At 38.1% G+C, this 20135-nt stretch overlaps 1 protein-coding gene across 6 annotated transcripts in view; it reads right to left on the reverse strand.

The window, feature by feature from the left end:
* PLCL1 (phospholipase C like 1 (inactive)) overlaps positions 1-20135 on the reverse strand; it is a 346962-nt gene that overhangs the window by 193333 nt on the left and 133494 nt on the right. The gene's annotated exons all lie outside the window — the stretch shown is intronic.

A 20135-nucleotide genomic window follows, 5' to 3' on the forward strand; every position in this document is an offset into this window, starting at 1 on the left:
AAAAAATCGAACAAACAAAATAGTAATAGACTCAAACACAGAGAAAGGACAGTTAGTTACCTTGTATGTATATAGTAAATATGGTAACTATACTTATCATGGTAAGTATTTAGAAATGTATATATTTGATGAGTCACTAAGTTGTTCATCTGAAACCAAAATAATTTCATATAGAAACTATATAGTAAAAAATATTTTAAAAAATAAAGATGAAAATAATAATAATAAAATATAAAGGTGAAGAAAAACCTTTTCATAGTTCTCTTCATACTTTTTATTTCTTGCTTTGAAACACCAATCTAACTTTAAGAAAGGAAATCTGATTTCATAAATGAAGGAAATTGGAAGGGGGAAAAAATAAATAATTCTTCCTGGGATTTTGGTGGGGAAAAGACAGAACTTCAATGACAAGAATTACGAGGGCAAGAAATTTCCAGATAGGGGAAATCTGTAGTGTTCAAAGGCAAAGGGGAACGATGCAAAAAGAAAAAAGGTTTAGATAGTGGTAAGAAGGGAAACTAAAGATGGAAATGGGTAAACTGAAAAGAAAAAGTGGAGGTTTACTTTTCAACCTGGGGGACCTTTGCCCTGAAATTCAAAGAAAGACAGTAACTATCTAGTGACATGTTTCTGAGGTAAACAAAAGGGAATAGAAGGGTTGTTTCCTGGATGGCCTTAGTTTTTGAGTGGAAGTAAGGACCTAGTCACCTTCTGAGGGGGAAGTTGTGAGACTGGAAAGAATTGGAAACTGAGTGGACCACAAAAGAGTCCCCAAAGACCATCCCATGGATCAGGGAACGGCTGCCTCACCGAGAATCACCCAGGGAGGGGGTTAAATAGAAGAGTGCCCCATGCCCAGCCTCAGAAACTTTAACTCAACAGGTCCAGAATGAAACCACAGATCAATTTGTAACAGGCTCTCCAGGGGGTCTCTATGAGTAGCTAAGTCTGTGGGAGCCACTGCACTGTAATCCTCAAGATACAGATAAAAGAATCCAAATAGTATGACACCAGTGAAGCCAAAGTGTAAACATTTGCAATGAGTCATATTTGTGAGGTTTTGTTATTTTATCCAGCAGTGGAAGAAAGAAAGTAGAATCGTGAGGGCTAATAATCCACAGAATTACTGGGAATAACAGCAACTCTGGGCAGCTGACCACATCTCATCTTCTGATCCCACAGTGCAAATGAGTGAAACCAAAGCACAAAACCTCATTTCTCATTCTTTTATATTAATTCTTTTTTAACCAAAACTAGTTCCCCTTATTGGGAAAATCATCACCTCAGTCCATGTGGGCACCTGTGTCCCAAGTCAGTTCATTGTTTGAATAAAAGGAAAACACAAAATTTGGTTCCTTTCTTTGGATTCTTTGCTAGTGAACTTCCAGGGCTGCATTCTTAAGTGTTTTTAAGTAAGATACCTAAACATTGATATATTTAAGTTTAGCTTAATATCAGCCCATGGAATTATTGTAGAACTTTTATCAAGGTGTAAGTACCCTACAACTTTAGAAAGTGATTATGTACTTCAGAGATATAATAGTAGTTTTTTAAGTTAAAAACTCACTTCCTCAAATCTCTATTTCAGAAATTAACAAGGAGAAAGGACAAATAAAAATCAACTACTCTGCTAGAACTGTATACTATAACACTTTTCAGAACTTAAATATTGCTTCTAAATCACTTGATGAAAGTTACATAATTCAGTCAACATAGAAATAATATACTTAAGAATAACTTTCAAAAAACTGAAACTAAAAATATTATTAAGGCACACTGGGAAACACAGTGTGTCCTTTGTAACATAGCAAGGTAGAAATGTCTTTTGAAGAAATAACAAGTGTTGGCAAGAATGTGGAGAAAAGGGTGCCCTCCTACACTGTTAGTGGGAATGTAAATTGGTCCAGTCATTGTAGAAAACAATATGGAATTTCCTCAAAAAAGTGAAATTAGAGATACCATATGACCCAACAATTCCACTTCTGTGAATTTAGACAAAGAAAAGCAAAATCACTAATTCAAAAAGATATATGTACTCCTATGTTTACTGCAGCATTATTTAGAATAGCCAACACATGGAAAAAACCCAAGTGCCCATCAAAAGATGAATGGATAAAGCAGATGTGGTACCTATACACAATGGAATAATTCTCAGCCATAAAAAATAAGGAAATCTTGCCATTTGCAACAATGTGAATGGACCTAGAGGGTATCATGCTAAGCAAAATAAGTCAGATAGAGATAAATACTATATGATTTCACTTACATGTGAAATCTTAAAAACAAAATAAACAATAAAGAAATAGACTCATAAATACAGACAACAGACTGTTGGTTACTATATGGGAAGAGGGTGGGAAGAGTGAAATAGGTGAAGGGGATAGAAGTACAAACTTCAAATTATAAAATAAATTAGTCATACGAATGGAAGTACAACAGAGAGAATATAACCAATAATATTGTAATATCCTGGTATGGTAGCAGTTGGTAACTACACTTACCATGGTGAGCATTTAATAATGTATATAATTATTGAGTCACTGTGTTGTACATCTGAAACCATATAATATTGTATATCAACTATATTCTAATAAAATACAATTGATTCTTTAAAAAAAAGAAATGGTCTTTTGTCACTGGAACAACATACTGTTTCCTCACCCAAGGGCAGCCTTCTTTTTAAGCCCCAGTGAAGAAATGTACATTTAATCAATTTAAGCAAATTACAAAAGCAGCTGATACATGGCTTTATAAAATAATCTCTGTCATTGTGCTGCATTCTGGGAAGCAGCCAGCTGTTGTCAGACCTTAATGAAAAATGCCAGATAAGTGGCTTTACTTCAAAACACAGAAATTGGCTGATTAAATCAATGAATCTGTATCAGATTTTTATATCATCTGGAAAGGAAAAATGTAGCCTCCTTCTGAAAGCTGAAAAACATCACTTCTTTAATCAAGAAATTTCCTCACTAAAAGTTATGACATTTTAGTTAACTTAATCATTAAAGTGTCAATTGCTTCATTTCATTTGCAGCTACTTCGTAACATCTCCCTACTGAAGCTACTAAGCAGGACATAACAACAACAAAAAAAACTAATAGGATGTTAATTTTTCTTTTATTGAGGACATTGTCCACCCAATTAAGAACTCCTACAAGAGATGGTACCATTGAATCTCTCTTACCTCTGTTCCCATCCCCATCAGAGAAGGTGAATGTTTTTATTCTTATTGTGATGATATATTTGTTTCCTAACACTCACAGTTAGGGTTTCAATGTTCTTATTTCTAGCTCTTTATCTTTTCACTCAATACTGGCATTATTGTCTCTATTTTATATAACTGTAAACTTTACATAATTGTTTCAAAATATTTATTAATTTGTAGTGCAACATTCTGTGTTTTATTTCTTTCCCCCTGAGAGTTGGTCTTATGGCTTCTGAGTCACATAAACCTCAGATCCAACCAGTTCTGCCACCAAATAGCTGTTGACCATCAGTAAGTTATATAAAATCTCCAAGCTTCTAGGCAGTCCCCTTAAAAGGACTGGGTATGTGTTTCCCTGGCTTTTTCCCTCCCACTTGTTGGTGGGAGATGGGAACATGTGGATTCTAGGACCCAAAATAGAAACCATGTTTTGAGGATAGTAGAATAGCCCAGCAGCTGAAGACCTCCTACCTAGTTTAGATATAATTTGAGAGAGAATTAAACCTCTATTTGGACTAAAACACTCCATTTCAGGGACATTGCATTACAGGGCATAGCGTGTACCATATTCTAACCATTTTGTGGAGAACTGGGAGAAAGGGAAGTGTAGCAGCTACAAGATCAATTAGGAGATTACTGCACAAATCTGGGAGCAGGAGTAGGGGGCCTGGGTGCAACTGGGAAGCTGGTGGAGTAAAGGCACACTTGGGAGGTATAGTCAGTGTGAACTGATGATGCACTGAATGTAGAGGGAGTTGTCAAAGATGACTCCCTAGATTCTAACAAATAGAGGCACTGTTTACTCAGGAAGACTAGAAGATGAGCATATTTCTAGGGGAAGATCAAGAAATTTAAACATGTAAAATTTGAGATGTCTGAGACACAAACATGGAGCTTTCACATCAGAGTTGAAGGTATGAGTCTGAAGTTCAAATAAGTCTATTCCAAAAGTGATTAGGGAGTAACTTCTCTAATCATCATCAGCCTTGGGATCATTGCCAGACCATTCCAAGTACAAAGTGCAAAGCAAGCATAACCATACACACGCCATCCTACATACTTAAGGAGAAGAGAGCCTCAAGTCAGTCCTTCCTCTACATGGAAAAATCATAATTCTTAACTTTTCCTTAGTTTTATTTTAACCAAGCCTTTTCTCTTTGGGACAAATCAACCTTAAGTTCTTTAATCCTTATATCAAACATCTGATTGATATCTTAATCTTTCACTGTAATTGCATATAGCTTGTGTGTCTAAAGGTTATTTCTAAAATGTCTTTATCCAAGCAATCTTTGCAACCTTTAGAGGCCAAGTGGCAAAGAACATTATAGAGCATTTGATGACTGCATTCTACAGAAGTAGCTGGTAAGGAAGGTAAGACCAGAAGAGAAAAGAGCTTTACAAAATTTTATCCAGAGGTCAAATTTAAACTTAGGCCTCTCTTACCTGAAAGTACTCTTTAAATAATATCAATCATCTTAATAGTGCTTTTGAATATGAGAGAGAAAGAGAGAAATTTTCTGATTTGATTGCTATGGTTATAAGAAAGGCATGTGGATAAGGAGAAGTTACCTTCAGAAAGTCAAAAGCATGAACGGCAATCTTCTGAGCTCCAATGAACACTCCCCCACTGCAGCTGCACATTTACAAACTTCCATGAACTCATTGAAAGTGGGTTCAGTGATCCATTACGCATTTTCTCAAATCATCCCTCACTCACACTAGTTTTAAAAGAGCTGAAGAAAGTAATCCCTTGGAAGACAGCTTCCTGTCTATTTATACCCTAGAAGGGATCCTAACAAAAAAGCCACTAGCTGACAAATTAAACCATTTTTCTGAGATAAGAGAAGAAACCACAAACATTCATTTTAAAGTACTCACCTTCTAACTGTAGCTGCAAATACTGAATGGCAGCTGCCATAAATTCTAATTGGCTGAGATGCATTAGAGCCAAAATGCTCTCACATTTGCCTTGCAAATTTCTGGAAGCATCTCACAGCATGCTACAACCATTTTTAACCGAGCTTACTCTTCCAAGAAGTTTATTTTAGGCTCAGAAATTTAAATACTGTACAAAAAAATAAAGAGTTTACAAAATCATTATATAATGCAGGCCATAGCTCAGGACAACATATAAAATAAGAAAAAACTAAGACTCCTCCCACACTTGATCTAAGTCACTCGGTAGGCCCAAGTGCATCGGCTTCCAGCAGTAATCATTAATAATGATGATGAACCAGAACAAATAGCCAATTCACCAATACCTTCATTTGGCCCAAATATCACAGCCTTTTCTTAAACCATTGTTTCTAAAGATTTGTAATTAATCTTTTTCATTTTCCTTTCTATCAGCTATGGAGATAGAAGATATAGATGAAGATATAGACATAGAAGATAACATGAAGATCAGATAAGAGACAGAAAGAAAAGGAAGGGAAAAAGAGGGCAACTTAGATAATTTTCCAACTAGATATTGAGCTCCTGAATAATTAAGAATAGGCGAAGAACTCGTGTCCACCCCACTTAGTTTTTAAATGTTCTCTTCCCATAGCCTTAAGTCAAGGGCAAGCCTTTAAAACAGTAGAAAGCCAGTAACTGCTCCACTCATACATACTGTGTTTCTAGGAACAGATAATTCAAAGTATTTTATTAATTTCTCACTCTTTGTAGATTGATCCTAAGCCTCAGCAAAGAAGGAGGAGAAAACAAAACCAAACCAGCAGGTCTGAGCAAATCAGTATGACTTCCCTATTAGATGTGGTCTCCCTTTCCTTTTACCACTCACAGCAAAATGCTGTCTTCTCTTTCTTCACCATTCTGAACCCCATCACCCCATGCACTTTAATATTAACTTGAGGTCAAAGTCCCCGCCTCACTCTGGACCTCTGCAATACCTGGAATAGTACCTTACTCATGGTAGGTGACTAAGGAATATCTCTTCAATTAAACTATATTGAAAATACCTTTCTGCATGCATGTACACACACACACTCACAAAATACTGAGTTATTAAGAAAGCATAAGTATGTAGAAATGGCGACTGTGTCCAGTGTAGAAGAGAGAGGTTTCAGGATGGCAATTCCTAAACCAAAACAGGAGGAAGAAAATACCCAAGTTCTCAGTCAACCTTGTTCCATAGGACCAGGCACTGAAACTGGCCATAGCTTATCAGATGGTAACTCTGTGGAATGGGCAACTAAGTACCAGAGGACCCTACGATCCACATGACAAGCAAAAGCTAAACAAAGGAAGCATGGGGAGGCTCACAGAAGCCTGAAACAGAGAACCTGACAATTCTTCAGGTCCTTTAGTGGTACCATGCCTTACTCATACACCATTAAAGAGAATTTCTCCTAAAATAGCCCAGTCCTGATCCTTGAAGGATATTTGATCATCTAGTCCTAAACAAATTGGGAATAAAGTATGTAAAATTACCACAGTTCTCCAGTTTCAATAACCTCCCCCAACACCTTTAAGCTCTCCATTTCCCCTTCCAAAATCAATTAATTCTGTGGTCATAAAAACATTCAAGAAAGAATTTTACCATAGTCTTTTATACTGCATGCTGAATTTAGACCTGGAAATAAAGGGCTCTGTCCCCTGGTAAAAGGATTAGCTGATGAGTTGTTGGATTAGTCTGTTGGTAGATAGGTTGTTTGGAGGAGAACAAGAAGCCTGTCTTACTGTCCCAAAAATCATACTCAATAAGGCTGTCTCTAAACAGGAGACAGAAACCCCATCCAGACCATCTGTGTAAAGGTACTGGTTGTTTCAGCCATGAAAGGGAAAAGAATGGGTGGAATTTGGATGGAGACATTATTAACACAATTAAGGACCAGCCTTGTAAGATGCTGCCTGTAGCCACAGTTTGAGCCTCCTGTAATTCTCAGGTCAATGACTTTATGCTCGTAAAATATGGATAAAATATCCTCAGACTAATATAAATTATAGTAACTATTCCAGACTGCTTCTCAGAGGTGGGTAAAGCAATAGAAAAGTGTATAATGCAAATGACTTCCACTGGGCTAATAATGTAAACACTTCTTAAAGGCAAAGGGAGCCAAGGCCTGGCTGCTGGTGACAGACACCACTCTGTATCTGCTATCCCTTCTGAGGTACCTACTCCTTCCCTTTCCCTGTCAAGGTAGCCCTTATTTTCATTCCAGCTGGAATTTACCCACATTAAGTTTAAGAGAGCGAGCACAGAATGGGACTTGGCCAAACCCCTCACTACATTCCCTGCCGCCCTCTAGCCACCCCAACCCTCCCGACCCTGCTATCCACAGCCCTTGCTCTCTCAGAGCTTCGACACAGAATAAAGCATGAATATCATAAAGAGTAACTTTCTACATCACTCAGTAGATTACAGATTACACTCAGTAGATAATAGAAGATACAATAAGCCAAATAAGCCCTTACAAACCCTTTCCAGATAGAAAAACTTTGAAAACCTTTGAAGAACTTTGTCCATCCTTCTCCTTAATGGAAGAACTGTGAGTTACAGATGCAATTAATTAAACTGAAAATATGCCCCTCAAGGTGTGTCCCGGCAGTTACAAAGTGGTTCTATGAAAATTATGGAGGCAGATGACCTACTGGATTACGGAGCCCCCTTCAGTGTTTGCACATTGCAGCTCAGCAGGCAGGGCCACTGATAAAGGAAGTCATTTGGTACAGCTCAATAAACTAGAGATCTATGACCATACATCACCTTTCCTAAGATTACAAGGACATGAAAAGTATCCAAGAATAGGGCATAGTGGGAAAATGAAGTCTCTTTATACAATAAACTATTAAGAAGGAAAATAAAAGACCCAGTTATTTCATTTTATTTCAACATATTAATTTTCAAATATTCAAAGTCATCAAATATGAAAGAACCCAAACATCTTTCTCTCAAGATACTGCACAAAATAGCTCAACTGTACACATCTGAAGTTGCATTCAATCATACCATTTATATGTGTTTTATTTTGTGAAGAATAGTCCTGTTGGAGCAGTGTTTCTAACAACCAAAATTGTACAGTTTCTTAAAGCTATGTAATAACTGAACACTCTCCTTGACTGATATTTTCAAAAGCATCTCTTTAAAATGCAAGGTTGGAATATGCATTCTAAAGATAAGTCTTATATTAAAAGGTCACTATATTCTCTTATAAAAACATGATCTGGTTAAAAGAACCCAAATGGTGCATATTCCATTTCACAGTTCAATTACTTTAAGGTTGTTCATATTTGTACAGGGAAGTAGTAATGGATTTTTCTTTACTCCAGAAGTTCTATCACTAGTAGTCATTTGCACAAATTACTGTACACCTTCCATGCAGATCCATCCCAGAAAATGACTTCTCTCTCACTCCATGAGACATTTATGAACTACAGGATAAAAAAATAGCACCAAAACAACTTTAGGCAGCAAATTTGATTCAATAAGTGAATTATTATTAAGTACGTTACTTTCTTTTTTTTCGGTATTCTATGACCTCACACTGATAGAGGAGAGAAAGGATGCGAGATGATACAAGTCAAAGACTAAGAAACAGAACAAGTGGGACTATATCAAACTAAAAGGCTTCTGTACAGGAAAGGATACCATCAGTAGAACAAAAAGACATCATCCTACAGTATGGGAGAATATATTCATAAATGACAGACCCGATAAAGGGTTGACATCCAAAATATATAAAGAGCTCATACACCTCACCAAAAAAAAGCAAACAATCCAATAAAAAAATGGGCACAGTAGTGACTCTACAGCATCTTACTATGCTGATGGACAGTGACTGTAATGGGGTTTGGGGGGGGGACTTGGTGAAGGGGGGAACCTAGTAAACATAATGTTCCTCATGTAATTGTAGATTAATGATAGCAAAATAAAAAAAATTAAAAAATGGGCACAGGATCTGAAAAGACACTTCTCCAAAGAAGAAATTCAGATGGCCAACAGACACATGAAAAGACGCTCCACATCGCTAATCAACAGGGAAATGCAAATTAAAACCACAATGAGATATTACCTTATACCAGTTAGGATGGCCAACATCCAAAAGGCAAACAACAAAAAATGTTGGTGAGGATGTGGAGAAAGGGGAACCCTCCTATACTGCTGGTGGGAATGTAAACTAGTTCAACCATTGTGGAAAGCAGTATGGAGATTCCTCAAAAAACTCAAAATAGAAATACCATTTGACCCAGGAATTCCACTTCTAGGAATTTACCCTAAGAATGCAGCAGCTCAGTTTGAAAAAGACAAATGCACCCCTATGTTTATTGCAGCACTATTTACAATAGCCAAGAAATGGAAGCAACCTAAGTGTCCATCAGTAGATGAATGGATAAAGAAGATGTGGTACATATACACAATGGAATATTATTCAGCCATAAGAAGAAAACAAATCCTACCATTTGCAACAACATGGATGGAGCTAGAGGGTATTATGCTCAGTGAAATAAGCCAGGCAGAGAAAGACAAGTACCAAATGATTTCACTCATCTGTGGAGTATAAGAACAAAGAAAAAACTGAAGGAACAAAACAGCAGCAGAATCACAGAACCCAAGAATGGACTAACAGTTACCAAAGGGAAAGGGACTGGGGAGGATGGGTGGGAAGGGAGGGATAAGGGGGAAAATGGAGCATTACGATTAACACACATAATGTAGGGGGGTGGGGACATGGGGAAGGTAGTATATACAGAGAAGACAAGTAATGATTCTATAGCATCTTACTATGCTGATGGACAGTGACTGTAATGGGGAATGTTGGGGGGACTTGATAATAGGGGGAGTCTAGTAACCATAATGTTCAAGTAATTGTACATTAATGATATCAGAATAAAAAAAGAAGAATGAGAAACAAAGATGTAAGAGGCACAAGTACACAGTCTTCTGTTTCATGTACTTTGCTAGTTACCTAGCACTGATTTGACTGTTCTGCTTGGTCATTTGTGAGAATTTGCACCTGCCCAAATCCAAACGTGTAGCTTTCCCATCCTCTACCCTAGATTCAAAATACATAAAATATTCAGATTTCAATTGTTTCTGTAAAATATCCTTCAATGACTCACATCCGTTTTACCCAGCCTTCTGAAGATCCTGAAAGGTGAGAAGAAAAGGAGGAGGGATTTTGGCTGAGGATCCCAAAGAGTCACTGTGAGTCAAATGGGCCAGGCCACTCCTCCTGGTCTGCTAATAACAGAGCTGCAGTTACTTTCAAGTGAAGAATGGGGCCTTCCTGGGCCCAAACAAGGACTGGAAGTGGGGAAGCATCATCATTCACCAGAAACATAACCTCTTCAACACCTAGAAAGTAGAGCTGTTTCCACCTGGAGTGTTTATATGACCACTAATATAACTGTATAAAACTAAAAAGGGGCAGATGTGTATATAAATGTCACTAATGTACAAGTAAAGCTACAAAATGATTAACCTATAAATATTTTTCTCTGTTTATTCATAATCATGATTTTAAAACTAACAATTCATCTGAAGCATAAACATTTTTATTTTTACATCATTATACCCAGACATCCACATAATGGTGGATCCTATTATTTTATTTCCTATTATAACATCTAAGTTATTAACAAATCTTTGTAAGTATCATGTAGATGACTGAACTTAATCTTTCAGTTATGCAAAAGTAGAAACAGTGACTCATCAGTGATTTAATACACACAAAAAAAGAAAGTTCAAAGATACACTTCCATCATTAACAATATGATGATATTGCTCTCATAAGTATTTTTTAAATTGTAGGGTCACAGGTCCCTAACAGTGTTTGATAAAACTTTCAAAAAATAATCCATTTCATAAATCTTCAGAGCTAAAAACTGTACCAGTGACAATAATGTTGGTATGGATTCCATTCAGAACATCTCAAATGTTTATCTAAAGAATATTCTAGGCTTTAGTTATGATCTATTTTACTTCTTTAAAAATTTAATTAGGTCAAGAGAAAATTTTTGTATCAGTAACTGCCTGGAAGCTTCTAACAACTCGTAACACTTAGGACTTAGAATACCAAATAAGCAACATTTGCTTGCTTAATGCCACTGAGTACACAGCCAAGGAGATTTAACCTTGACAGTTAAGCCATTCAGGTTGAGTGATAATGTAAATTAGAAAAAATTGCTTGTCCAAAATGAAGAGCTAATTTGTCATTCCACATGCTTACCCACAACACAATGTATTGAGCAATGCTAAAGGAAAAATTGACACTTGTATGAAAGGAAGTTTCTGAAACTGTGTACCTTTAGTTGAAATATACGCACATAATAAATAGATGCAGATAAAAAGCAATATACTAATTCAAAAAATTTTCATACCATCAAATTTCAATAAAAATAACCTATGGTTCCAAATTCAAGCTTAACAATTTGTACATTTCTCCAAAAACTATGTCCTTTCTTTGTGCTTTTCCTAAAAGAGAAAAACAACCCCACCCTATTTATCAGTTTTTACATGAGCTTGTCATAACTTCACTAATGCTACTTATAGGTATCAATTTGGGTTATTCCTACCAAACTACATAACCCCAAAATTTTCCATAATTCACACAGATCTTGATACTCAAATTAATTCACCTTAAGAAGAGAACCACACCACCTAATCTCTGGGAAAATTATAAATACCTCGCCCATTTGAATCAGAAATATGACCCATGAAGAAAGATGTCTACTGAGAACCAGTCCTCCCATGCAGTCCCTCCAAATGAGCCAGAAAAATCACTAATTGTAGCCATTTCTCTAAAATTATTATAAAGATGCCCTCTAAATTGACTTATATAATACCTGGATATTTTCCCTGAAAAAGCTAAAATTGTTTATTACCAAGATTACAAAGATTCTTTTGGCCTTCTATCTCTCTTCTTTGTATGACTAGCATTAGCAAAAGGCAGAAGGTAACCCTCAAAATAAGAATGTGAGAACACACGAGACAAATTAATACTTGAAATTTCAAAGTCAAGAGACACACAGAGGAGGGTAAATACACTAAGGCGCTCACTGCCACTGGCAGCCAAGAATGAATTTAGGTGATGAACAGAGACAGAATTAAGTAACACTGAATTACATGGTGAGAAGGCCATTCCCCTTTTGGTTTACTCTCAAGCCTTCTGACTACATCATAGAAACCATCTAAGTTTGGCACTAGTTCTTAAAACCACTCTGAACAGTAGTCATAATAGATTAAAAATGACCATAAGTTATTTGCAATTCTCCTTGAATCTAGACTGGCCTTAGTGACTTCTTAACTAATAGAAAGCAACTACAATTTTATGGGTCTGTAGAGACTAGGTTGTAAGAAGCCCCATTGTGTCTGCCCAGACGCCACGTGTAAAGATAAGCCATGAAGAAGCAGAAGCTACAGTAAACAGTCCCATGGGAAGTCTCAGCAAACAACCAGCATCTACTTCCTGGCCAGGAGAGAGAACCATCATGATATCCAGTCCATGGATATTCCATTCAGATGACTCCTGCCCCGGCTGCTGATGAAACCACAAGACAGACCCCTAGTGAGAACGATCAGGGGACCCAAGTCAACCCATAAAACCATGAGAGATAATAATAAAATGTTATTTTAAGCCACTCAGTTTGGGCTGGTTTGTTTTACAACAACTGATAACCAGAATACTTCCTGTTCTCCCTTTTCAAGAAAAAAGAGAATAGGCTCAAGTTCAGAGAGTACATGGACCAAGAACAGGAAATACAAAAAAGGCTGTTTCCTGTTAATTTTATTTATGTTTATAGCAATTGATAGTGAGACTTTTAATTTATGATAATGATTAGAAACAGACTCCATATGAATATATTTAGGTTAGACAAAGTTTTAAAATATCAAGAAATTATAATTTGAGGTTGAAAGCTTATAAAAGAAATTGTGATTGTGAATGGCTTACATTTGGGAAACACTACCCAAAGGGATGAAGATGTTAGCATGGGAAGGTTCTGAAAGATGAGAATGAATCAGGAAACAGAAATCTGTTCCTTTGCTTAGGAGAGGTAAAATAGTACTGCAAAATCCAGATGTGGTTCATCCCATGCTTGACACATTCTGATGTTCTCTGTTTAGATGTCACCATTTATTCCTGAGTTTGGGGGCTCTGTGGCATTACTGTCCTGATATTGTTTACTCCACACACTCTTTAGAGGTTAAAAAAAATCACAAACAGGGAGCCAGGATGGCGGCGTGAGTAGAGCAGCGGAACTCTCCTCCCAAAATCAAATAGAACTATGAAAATATAACAAAGACAACTCTTCCGAAAATAGAGACCAGAGGACACAGGACAACATCCAGACCACATCCACACCTGCGAGAACCCAGCGCCTGGCAAAGGGGGTAAGATACAAGCCCCGGCCCGGCAGGACCCGAGTGCCCCTCCCCCTGGCTCCCGGCGGGTGGAAAGAAACCGGAGTGGTCTTTTTTTCTTTTTTGGCGAGTGCTTTTTGGAAGCCTTAAAGGGACAGGGACCCCAACACTAGGGAAACAGGGCAGCAAGACCGGTGAGCGGGTGCCTGAGACCGGTGCCTGAGAACAAAGAAAATCGCGTGTTTTTCCCTTTCTTTTTTTTTTTCTTTGGTGAGTGCTTTTTGGAAGCCTTAAAGGGACAGGGGCCCCAATACCAGGGAAACAGGGCAGCAAGACCAGTGAGCAGGTGCCTGAGACAGGCACCTGAGGACAAAGAACATCGCGCGTTTTTCCCTTTTTTTTTGGTGAGTGCTTTTTGGAAGCCTTAAAGGGACAGGGACCCCAATACTAGGAAAACAGGGCAGCAAGACCGGTGAGCGGGCACCTCAGACTAGCGCCTGAGGACAAAGAAAATCACGCGATTTTCCCTTTTTTTTTTTGGCGAGTGCTTTTAGGAAGCCTTAAAGGGACAGGGACCCCAATACTAGGGAAACAGGGCAGCAAGACCGGTGAGCGAGTGCCTGAGACCGGCGCCTGAGGACAAACAATATCGCACGTTTCTCCCTTTTTTATATTTTTGGTGAGTGCTTCTTGGAAGCCTTAAAGGGACAGGGACCCCAATACTAGGGAAACAAGGCAGCAAGACCAGTGAGCAGGTGCCTGAGACCAGCGCCTGAGGACAAAGAAAATCACACGTTTTTTCCTTTTTTTTTCTTTCCTCTTTCGTTGTTGCTGTTGTTGTTTTGGTTTGGAGAGTGCTTTTTGGAAGTCTTAAAGGGGCAGGACAGGACACTTAGCCCAGAGGTAGGGAATCTGGGGATCTCTGGGCACTCTAACACCCTTGGCAACAGGGAGCACAGATGCCCATTACACAGATAAATAGCCTCTGGGAGACTCCTCTTCCAACGGGGCTCCACCATTTTGGAGGGGCAGCCCCAGCCAGGCCAAACCCACAGCAACAGCGGAGATAAACTCCATAGCAACCGGACAGGTAGCAGAAGCCCTGTCTGCGCACAGATGCCAAGCATAAGTCACTAGAGGTTGCAATTCTCCCAGGAGATGAAGGCCACAAACCAACAAGAAGGGAAGCTCTTCCAGCTGTCACTCGTACCAGCTCTGCAAACTATCTCTATCACCATGAAAAGGCAAAACTACAGGCTGACAAAGATCACAGAGACAACACCTGAGAAGGAGACAGACCTAACCAGTCCTCCTGAAAAAGAATTCAAAATAAAAATCAGGAACATGATGACAGAGATGCACAGAAAAATGCAAGAGCAATGGGATGAGATGCAGAGAAAAATGCAAGAGCAATGGGATGAAGTCCAGAGAGAGATCACAGATGTCAGGAAGGAGATCACAGAAGTGAAAAAAAATCCCTGGAAGGATTTATAAGCAGAATGGATAAGATGCAAGAGGCCATTGAAGGAATAGAAACCAGAGAACAGGAATGTATAGAAGATGACATAGAGAGAGATAAAAGGATCTCCAGGAATGAAACAACACTAAGAGAACTATGTGACAAATCCAAAAGGAATAATATTCATATTATAGGGGTACCAGAAGAAGAAGAAAGAGGAAAAGGGATAGAAAGTCTCTTTGAAGAAAAAATTGCTGAAAACTTCCCCAAACTGGGGGAGGAAATAATCGAACAGACCACGGAAATACACAGAACCCCCAACAGACAGGATCCAAGGAGGACAACACCAAGACACATAGTAATTAAAATGGCAAGGATCAAGGACAAGGAAAGAGTTTTAAAGGCAGCTAGAGAGAAAAAGGTCACCTATAAAGGAAAACCCATCAGGCTAACATCAGACTTCTCAACAGAAACTCTGCAGGCCTGAAGAGAATGGCATGATATATGTAATGCAATGAAACAGAAGGGCCTTGAACCAAGGATACTGTATCCAGCATGACTATCATTTAAATATGATGGCGGGATTAAACAATTCCCAGACAAGCAAAAGCTGAGGGAATTTGCTTCCCACAAACCACCTCTACAGGGCATCCAACAGGGACTGCTCTAGATGGGAGCACTACTAAAAAGAGCACAGAACGAAACATACAACATATGAAGAATGGAGGAGGAGGAATAAGAAGGGAGAGAAGAAAAGAATCTCCAGACAGTGTATATAACAGCTCAATGAGCGAGCTAAGTTAGGCAGTAAGAAACTAAAGGAGCTAACCTTGAACCTTTGGTAACCACGAATCTAAAGCCTGCAATGGCAATAAGTACATATCTCTCAATAGTCACCCTAAATGTAAATGGACTTAATGTACCAATCAAAAGACACAGAGTAATAGAATGGATAAAAAAGCAAGACCAATTTATATGCTGCTTACAAGAAACTCACCTCAAACCCAAAGACATGCACAGACTAATAGTCAAAGGGTGGAAAAACATATTTCAGGCAAACAACAGTGAGAAGAAAGCAGGGGTTGCAGTACTAATATCAGACAAAATAGACTTCAAAACAAAGAAAGTAACAAGAGATAAAGAAGGACACTACATAATGATAAAGGGCTCAGTCCAACAAGAGGATATAACCATTATAAATGTATATGCACCCAACACAGGAGCACCAGCATATTTGAAACAAATACTAACAGAACTAAAGGAGGGAATAGAATGCAATGCATTCATTTTAGGAGACATCAACACGCCACTCACTCCAAAGGTAGATCCACCAGACAGAAAATAAGTAAGGACACAGAGGCACTGAACAACACACTAGAAGAGATAGACCTAATAGACATCTATAGAACTCTACATCCAAAAGCAACAGGGTACACATTCTTCTCAAGTGCACATGGAACATTCTCCAGAATAGACCACATACTAGCTCACAAAAAGAGCCTCAGTAAATTCCAAAATATTGAAATTCTACCAACCAATTTTTCAGACCACAAAGGTATAAAACTAGAAATAAATTCTACAAAGAAAACAAAAAGGCTCACAAACACATGGAGGCTTAACAACATGCTACTAAATAATCAGTGGATCAATGAACAAATCAAAATAGAGATCAAGGAATATAAAGAAACAAATGACAACAACAACACAAAGCCCCAATTTCTGTGGGATGCAGCGAAAGCAGTCTTAAGAGGAAAGTATATAGCAATCCAGGCACACCTGAAGAAGGAATAACAATCCCAAATGAATAGTCTAACATCACAACTCTCAAAACTGGAAAAAGAAGAACAAATGAGGCCTAAAGTCAGCAGAAGGAGGGACATAATAAAGATCAGAGAAGAAATAAACAAAATTGAGAAGAATAAAACAATAGCAAAAATCAACAAAACCAAGAGCTGGTTCTTTGAGAAAATAAACAAAATAGATAAGCCTCTAGCCAAACTTATTAAGAGAAAAAGAGAATCAACACAAATCAACATAATCAGAAATGAGAATGGAAAAATCACGACAGACCCCACAGAAATACAAAGAATTATTAAAGACTACTATGAAAACCTATATGCCAACAAGCTGGAAAACCTAGAAGAAATGGACAACTTCCTAGAAAAATACAACCTCCCAAGACTGACCAAGGAAGAAACACAAAAGTTAAACAAACCAATTACGAGCAAAGAAATTGAAACGGTAATCAAAAAACTACCCAAGAACAAAACCCCGGGGCCGTGCGGATTTACCTCGGAATTTTATCAGACACACAGAGAAGACATAATACCCATTCTCCTTAAAGTGTTCCAAAAAATAGAAGAGGAGGGAATACTCCCAAACTCATTCTATGAAGCCAACATCACTCTAATACCAAAACCAGGCAAAGACCCCACCAAAAAAGAAAATTACAGACCAATATCCCTGATGAATGTAGATGCAAAAATACTCAATAAAATATTAGCAAACAGAATTCAACAGTATATCAAAAGGATCATACACCATGACCAAGTGGGATTCATCCCAGGGATGCAAGGATAGTACAACATTCGAAAATCCATCAACATCATCCACCGCATCAACAAAGACAAAAACCACATGATCATCTCCATAGATGCTGAAAAAGCATTTGACAAAATTCAACATCCATTCATGATAAAAACTCTCAGCAAAATGGGAATAGAGGGCAAGTACCTCAACATAATAAAGGCCATATATGATAAACCCACAGCCAGCATTATACTGAACAGTGAGAAGCTGAAAGCATTTCCTCTGAGATCAGGAACCAGACAGGGATGCCCACTCTCCCCACTGTTATTTAACATAGTACTGGAGGTCCTAGCCACGGCAATCAGACAAAACAAAGAAATACAAGGAATTCAGATTGGTAAAGAAGAAGTTAAACTGTCACTATTTGCAGATGATATGATACTGTACATAAAAAACCCTAAAGACTCCACTCCAAAACTACTAGAACTGATATCGGAATACAGCAAAGTTGCAGGATACAATATTAACACACAGAAATCTGTAGCTTTCCTATACACTAACAACGAATCAATAGAAAGAGAAATCAGGAAAACAATTCCATTCACCATTGCATCAAAAAGAATAAAATACCTAGGAATAAACCTAACCAAAGAAGTGAAAGACTTATACTCTGAAAACTACAAGTCACTCTTTAGAGGAATTAAACGGGACACTAATAAATGGAAACTCATCCCATGCTCATGGCTAGGAAGAATTAATATCGTCAAAATGGCCATCCTGCCCAAAGCAATATACAGATTTGATGCAATCCCTCTCAAATTACCAGCAACATTCTTCAATGAATTGGAACAAATAATTCAAAAATTCATATGGAAACACCAAAGACCCCGAATAGCCAAAGCAATCCTGAAAAAGAAGAATAAAGTAGGGGGGATCTCACTCCCCAACTTCAAGCTCTACTACAAAGCCATAGTAATCAAGACAATTTGGTACTGGCACAAGAACAGAGCCACAGCCCAGTGGAACAGATTAGAGACTCCAGAAATTAACCCAAACATATATGGTCAATTAATATTTGATAAAGGAGCCATGGACATACAATGGCAAAATGACAGTCTCTTCAACAGATGGTGCTGGCAAAACTGGACAGCTACATGTAGGAGAATGAAACTGGACCTTTGTCTAACCCCATATACAAAGGTAAACTCAAAATGGATCAAAGACCTGAATGTAAGTCATGAAACCATTAAACTCTTGGATAAAAACATAGGCAAAAACCTCTTAGACATAAACATGAGTGACCTCTTCTTGAACATATCTCCCCGGGCAAGGAAAACAACAGCAAAAATGAGCAAGTGGGACTACATTAAGCTGAAAAGCTTCTGTACAGTGAAAGACACCATCAATAGAACAAAAAGGAACCCTACAGTATGGGAGAATATATTTGAAAATGACAGATCCAATAAAGGCTTGACGTCCAGAATATATAAAGAGCTCACATGCCTCAACAAACAAAAAACAAATAACCCAATTAAAAAATGGGCAGAGGAACTGAACAGACAGTTCTCTAAAAAAGAAATACAGATGGCCAAGAGGCAGATGAAAAAATGCTCCACATCGCTAATTATCAGAGAAATGCAAATTAAAAGTACAATGAGGTATCACCTCACACCAGTAAGGATAGCTGCCATACAAAAGACAAACAACAACAAATGTTGGCAAGGCTGTGGAGAAAGGGGAGCCCTCCTACACTGCTGGTGGGAATGTAAATTAGTTCAACCATTGTGGAAAGCAGTATGGAGGTTCATCAAAATGCTCAAAACAGACCTACCATTTGACCCAGGAATTCCATTCCTAGGAATTTACCCTAAGAATGCAGCAATCAAGTTTGAGACAGACAGATGCACCCCTATGTTTATCGCAGCACTATTTACAATAGCCAAGAATTGGAAGCAACCTAAATGTCCATTGGTAGATGAATGGATAAAGAAGATGTGGTACATATACACAATGGAATACTACTCAGCCATAAGAAGAGGAAAAATCCTACCATTTGCTGCAACATGGATGGAGCTGGAGAGTATTATGCTCAGTGAAATAAGCCAAGCAGAGAAAGAGAAATACCAAATGATTTCACTCATCTGAGGAGTATAAGAACAAAGGAAAAACTGAAGAAACAGAACAGCTGCAGAATTACAGAACCCAAAAATGGACTAACAGGTACCAAAGGGAAAGGAACTGGGGAGGATGTGTGGGCTGGTGGGGATAAGCGGGAGGAAGAAGAATGGGGTATTAAGATTAGCATGCATGGGGGCTATGGAAAAAGGGGAGGGAGGGCTCTACCACACAGAGAGGACAAGTAGTGATTCTACATTTTGCTATGTTGATGGACAGTGACCGTAAGGTGGTTTTTAGGGGGGACCTGATATAGGGGAGAGCATAGTAAACATAGTATTCTTCATGTAAGTGTAGATTAAAGATTAAAAAGAAAAAAGAAAGAAAGAAAAGGGGGATTACTCCTTGATAGGATAAAACAATTGGTAAATCAAGGATTAACGCATGCTTTAAATATCCTTAATGTTGATCACTTAAAGGGTGTCAGATGATCAGCTATGGAGGTACTCTTTTCTGATAATATT

The sequence above is a fragment of the Manis javanica genome, chromosome 12 (assembly GCF_040802235.1).
Source record: "Manis javanica isolate MJ-LG chromosome 12, MJ_LKY, whole genome shotgun sequence".
Taxonomy (NCBI): domain Eukaryota; kingdom Metazoa; phylum Chordata; class Mammalia; order Pholidota; family Manidae; genus Manis; species Manis javanica.